Below are 6,422 nucleotides of genomic sequence, written 5' to 3'. Positions count from 1 at the left end.
AGACCCTTACTCAAGTCTTGGGAAATCACAGACCCCAGACACAGAGAGACCTTTTTGGATGTAATACACAAAGGTGAGGTTTATTACAGAGATCTATTACGGAGATCTCCGGGCCGACACATATCCCATGCAGGAAACAGAGGTGTCGACCCCAAGTGGCTGGGAGAAGGGCTTTTTAAAGGAAGAAGTCACAAGCTCCAGGAGATGAGGGGATGTCAAAAGGAAATACCAAAAATGTCACAAGGGGAAACTCTCAAAGTCACAGGATTGTTCTTAAGACTCTAGGGTTTAAATGAGGGGAAAGGTCAAGCTCTCATTCTCCTAAAACAGATCTCGATTGTTGTCCTTTAGGGTAAATGTTTGTCAGAGTTGATGAGGCATCTGCATCTGAAACACATCTGGTTAGGTTTGGCCAGCTGGTTTCCTGGAATACTCTCTGCAGGACACAATGGCTGGAGGGCACAATGGAGGCTTGAACAAACATCACAGGGGCAGAACAGAACCCATTACTCATTTACTCACATCCGGTGATAAAGCAGAGGGTCAGTGAGTCTGAACCAGTTCTCCTGCATTTTTAACAATCTGTCTTCCAGAGTCAGATCCTGTTGCTAAGTTTTGAGCTAATTTAAAACCCTATCTCTCACTTTAACAGAACACATGTTTTGTCTGGTTGTTGGAGCTATCCTTCAGAGAGAGACATTTCCTGAGGGTGAACTAAGGGCAGGATGGGCACTAGCTCAGCAGGACCACACCTGGTAGCTGCCCCACCCCGCCCCACTCCCTTCCCTCCCCTGGTGTTCCCACCCTCCAAGGCACAGGTGTTTTTATCCCTTATTTTGGGCCATCAGAGTTTTGTTGTTTTGTTTTTTTTTTTTTAATAGTAGATTATCCTAAAGTCATTGTGGAAGCATTCAAGTCATTTTGTTTTTTCTCACAAGTTAGAAGAATTCTGAGGCTACAGTTGAAATAATGAGACATGCAAGGCATGCCGTGCAATGTTTCCTTGAAGACTGTGCTTCTCCAAGTTGGACCTCTCTTGGACCACTCCTACAGGTCCCTCAGGTGTCAAGTCCTCCTTAGGTCAACAGAAGCTTTGCAGTTCTCTCCCCAACTCGATCCACCTGACATCCAGACCAATGTTCTCACAGCCTGATTCTACAGTTCATTCAGGTATAAATCCCATTTCAGCTAGCTCAACAGTCTAGTTATCCACAAAGTTCATTTCTGGTCCTTCAGTATGTTCTGAGTATATGGAGAGGAAGGCTCAGCTCAAGGCATGCCCAAACGATCCCTATGTCCTCCATGGCTCTGAGCTCTGTAAAGATTAGAACAGAAAAACATCTGGGAAGGAAGTTCTCAATCAGCACCCAGAGCAGGAGTCCTACAAAATCTTTGGTCATTTGTACACAAGATTGTGTTGAGGGGAAATCTGCAAAACTCTGAGGATCAAACCTTCAGATTATATGATTGACATGCTACACCAGAGCTGGCCTCTCTAGCTGTATCTTAGAAGAAACAGTCACTTTTTCCTACTTGTCAGCCATCCTACCCCACTCTATTTCTTGAAGAACCTCACATACAATGAAACTGGTTAGGGTGACTGAACAAGGATGCCTAGTCTCTGCTCTTACTTTCCATTGTTGTAAGTCTTTGTTTCCTCCTCGTCACCCAGCTTTTACTTTTGCACAATGACCTAGTGGAACAGCACCTACCAATGAATCCATAAAAGAATGAAGAGCTCCCATGAGGCCTGGGAGATAGATCTACAGAACAGTTCATGAAATCTTGCAGTTCCAACCATGCTATCTTGAATATTCTCCTCAGAAAGTCTCACAGTGATATTAGGCTGGGACCTTATTGCATTTTTTTTTTAATTTTTTTCTTCTTTTCCACTTTCATGACCCAAAAATCTATTAAGCATCTTGTTGACATTATTTCACTCAACTCACTTTTCCCCATAAACCTGAACATCATTATTCCTATCTTACTGAGGAAGTGACTGAGGTGGAGGAAGTAGAAACCTTGAGGACCCCAGTTTATGAATCTATCTGCAAAGAAGAGGAGAGAACAATTGTATGGGCTCGTGGAATTAATAGATTGTGCCTTCTTTTATGAGTCACATCCCACAGTTGAGAGGAGTCTGTCAATTGCATGAGATGGGATGGGGAAAGACACAGATGGTAAGTGCAGGGTCAGGGACCTGCAGAAGCTCCTGAAGGCAGCCAGCCCTTAGGAATCCAAGACCCTCTGCAGCCTTCTGGCTGTGCTCTAGATAAGTGAGCGGAATCACATAGCTGGTGATTAATCCAGAGTCTCACACAGTTTCTTTGAGCAGAGACAGATTTGAACAGAGACAGACAGATATTATAGTTGTACAGCTATGTTGTAGAGATGGTTAAGAGCACACATTTCTCGTGAAGAGGCACTGAATCGGTTCCCAGCACCCAGTCAGGCAGCTCACACACCTGTGACTTTAGCTCCAAAGAATCTGATCTCCTCTTCTGGTTTCCTTAGGCATTTTTATTCACGTGCATGAACACACACACAACATAATTTTAAATAATTAAACCTAAGATAAAAAGATACATATTTTCATTATATTGTAGACATGTGTGCACACTTCAGAGGACAACCCCGCCCCCAACCCATCCATTTGATGGTGTGGGTTTATAGCAGTAAACGTTAAACAAGGAGCTCCATCTCATGCCTATGCCAGCCATGGCGTCAGCAGTCTCATTTTCCCAGCCAGACTGGGCAGACTCCCTGACCCAGTTTCTCAAAACGTTTCCAACCGTCTCGCTAAGTTCCCATTTTTCACCCCATGCTACCGGGCGGCTACTCTCTGGGCTCTGCAGCGATCTCTCCATCTCCAAGACTGGCCCCTGCGGTCCATCTCTGTGCTCTCTCCTGTGGACTCTACTCACATTCCCAGCATCCGCCCCTGTGATTATAGTCACAACTCCTAGTAACCCGTTAAAATCAAAACTCTAGAAGGTTGTAATTTATCAATCAGATTTATATCAGTAAATTCTCACCGCAAAAAAAATGTCCAACACGATAAACTCCGAACCAATTGATATTGATATAAAATGCACAAATAGGTAAGACAAATTGTCCTGTAAAAATCCATCCCTTATGAAATATTCATAGCTACCTGTGGTCATTTAAAGCCACACAGATCTGGGTCATCCTTCTCTGCCTCCATCTTGGTTTTCTTCTCCCCTCCTCTCTTCAAAAACTCTACTGGCCTTACTTTTTCATTGCCCAGTCACAGGCCTTACCTTGCCTTATCTTGTGCCTGCCCTATCTGCATATAAACATCAATCCACAGGGGTTTGTTATTTTTGTTTTTGTCTTGGGATAGTAGAATATCATTGGCCTGTGACTTTCTGATAGGCTAGCCAGGGAAGCTCTTGTCTGTGCCTCTTGAGAGTAAGTATTAAAAACACAACTCACCATACTTGGTTGGTCTTTTTTATTTTTATTTTTAATTTCGGGGATCAAACTTGGATGTGTGAACAAGAATGGTCTGCCAAAAGACATTACTAGGCTGAGTCCTACATTCCCCTTCCTTCAGCTGATTTCCTGCTGGTGCTCCTTCTGAACACCTAGCCCACTCTCGGGCAATCTGGTTGAAGAACATTTTTCCTATGTTCCCTGAGCACAGCTTGTGAGTGTGAATAAAACACACACACTTAGTCAATGAGAACTCTTGACTGAATTGCCAAGCCATTTCCCACCATGGACCTAGAGACTGAAGTCTGGCTTTTCCACAGAAATACTAATTTTTGACTGACATTCTAAAGAGTTCTTAACCTGATGGCTATGCCATTTAGATTATTTTTTATATTTATGTGTGTGTGCTTCATTTTTGTTTGCTTTTTTAATCTAGCAAAAAATGATATAACCCCATCAGAGGCACTGAACTAACAAAAGGCAAATCCCTTGAAGGTCCCAGATACCAGGGCGATGGAAGCCTAGAACTGGGGAGGACAGGACATAAATGGGAAAATACTGGCATCCATCCCTTCCCTCTCATTCTAGATTAGTGACTGCTCTATCATTTGAGCCAGACACCCCACAGTATTCAATTTTTCCAATAGTAGTATCTCTTTGGCCTGTGACTTTCTGAATAGCCCCTATTTATGCCTCTCAAACACAGCCCAGAATACTTGGTCTTTTTTTTTTTTTTAACTTTTTAATTTATTTTTAATTCCAGGGATCAAACTCCCCTTCCACCGAAGAAGTTAACTATCCTGCTAAAATGTCGTAATTAAGCTCACTTTGCCCAAGAGCCACACTTCGGCAGAGGCTCAGTAGTTTTGATAATCAAGTCCGATACACAATCGAAGGGGCTTATGGGAACAAGGATTTCCTGAGACAAAGTTCCCTGCGCACATAGAGGTTTTCTAAACTTGGAGAATTACTGGACCAATAGCGGGGACAGGGCGTCGGTGAAATAAGACCCAGCAGAGCTCTTGGCCATTGTCTCCAAGGGTCCTGACATCCTGGGGGTAAAAGCAGTTTTTGTTTTTGTTTTTTCGGAGCTGGGGACCGAACCCAGGGCCTTGCGCTTGCTAGGCAAGTGCTCTACCGCTGAGCAAAATCCCCAACCCCGGTAAAGGCAGTTTTAATGCAGTGATTTGTGACATTTCTAGGAACTGTGCTTCAACGCCTCAGGCGTCGCGCTTTTTTAAAATCCTCCTTTGCTCGTGTCCACCTTTGTGATTGTTGCTACGGTAAGACCGCCAATTAGGCGACTGGAGCTCTGAGGGTCCCTGGAGAAGAGGACCAACAGTGTCTTGTCACCAAAAGGTCCCCGAAGAACAAAAGACTATAGGTGTAGGCTGATGCGCTGCGTTGGCCTCCTCAGTTACAAACTCGGCCATTGCGAGCGACTTCGGAGTCACAGATATTCGTTGTCACTAAGTATTTTCTGGGCGACTCGAAAAGACTCATTTCAGAATCCCAAGTTCTCAACTCCTTCTCGACTTCATTAAAGAAAGACCGAATGATACAGGAGAGCATCCCTGTCGCCTCTTCCAGTTCCTTTGAGGCAGATATAAAACGCCACGAAGCGCCGGCGACCCCCAAACTTCTGGAACAGCCACAGGTCCAGTGACGATGGTAAATCCTAGTTCAAGCTGAGCGGAGCTTGGCATCGCTGCTGCCCAGGACAAGCGTGGATACGCCGAGATGACTCGTCTCTGAGGCGGACTAGGGTGACTAGGGTCCTGCACTTTTCTCACGCAGCGACTCGCGGACCCGGATAGTGTCCAGCGAGACCACGTCCCGCCTTCGCGGAACAACGCAGACCGTCTGGGCACGAACATTGGGGCTCTCCGGAGCCTCAGGTCTGGAATCCTGGGGTCTACAAGACTTAGGGAAATCCTCTAGCAGTCCAGTGAGAGGCGGAATCTGGGGGAGGCCCACCACCCATTGCGTTAGCTAAATGTTTTTGGCGAATTATTAAAATTGGGAAGATTTCAAATAGTCCCTCGTGGGTAAGAGGGAGAAGTGGGCTGCAGAACTCGGTCGCGGCCAGAGGGTGGGTTGTAGTTTGTGCGTCTGAGCGAGTGAACCAGACTGTGTAGGACGAGTATCTCTGGGACCCACAAACCATGCTCAGGAATGAGTGCAAGGTAACATTTATTGCTATCGTGCAGTTTTCTTTCTGCTTCGAGACATTTTCTACTTCGAATAATGCGCGGTTCTTAAATTTTTCCATCCAGAAGAAAATCTTAAAAATTCGAAAAAACAAACAAACAAAAACAAAAACAAAAAAAACAACCAAGTCTTTTAATCAATAATTTTCTTTTACTATATTTAGAGTTCATAGAGGTTATAGAGGTTCATGTAAAGCTTATCAGTGGCTGGCTAGCTCAGTTGGTTAGAGTGTGGTGCTAATAACACCAAGGTCGTGGGTTTGATCCCCGTGTGGGCCATATGTGGGGTATATTTTAGCTAATGTTTAAAGATGAAGCGAATGTGGTATAGATGTGCAAACATAGCACATTCAATTTGTTTCCTTTTGGTTGCCTATGCCATCTAGCTGTGTTCTTATTTTGTGGTTTAGTTCCCTGAAAGCACACCAGAAGGAATAAATCTGGAAGCGGTGGGAAACAGTAGTGAAGACTGGGTCTTTCTCAAGTCACATTTCCAGCAGTGTGCCTCCTCTCCAGTCACACTGACTTCACCAGCTGACTTCCTGCAAAGTTGTGTGGATTAGATGGCTGGGTAACACTCCCAGAAAAACCCAGTCCTGGCCTCTGGCTGCCCCTTCATTTCTGTTATCTGCCTTCTGTTAATCTAGAGACACTAAAATGAGAAATGTCAGGTTCAGAACCCCAAGCCATTCATCAATGTCCAACTGCTTAGTGAGGTCCAAAGCATCTCCCAGTTGAGCTCTTTCCTGACAGTGT

General features: G+C 44.7%; 1 non-coding gene across 1 annotated transcript; it reads left to right on the top strand.

Annotated features, from left to right (window-relative positions):
- The first annotated feature begins 5,871 nt into the window (after positions 1–5,871).
- Trnai-aau lies at positions 5,872–5,945 on the top strand. Its single transcript has one exon. It is a non-coding gene; the product is annotated as a tRNA-Ile (tRNA).
- The last annotated feature ends 477 nt before the right edge of the window (positions 5,946–6,422 follow it).

The sequence above is a fragment of the Rattus rattus genome, chromosome 14 (assembly GCF_011064425.1).
Source record: "Rattus rattus isolate New Zealand chromosome 14, Rrattus_CSIRO_v1, whole genome shotgun sequence".
NCBI lineage: Eukaryota > Metazoa > Chordata > Mammalia > Rodentia > Muridae > Rattus > Rattus rattus.
Note: the sequence above shows the minus strand (reverse complement) of the source record. Positions and strands in the feature narration are given on the sequence as shown.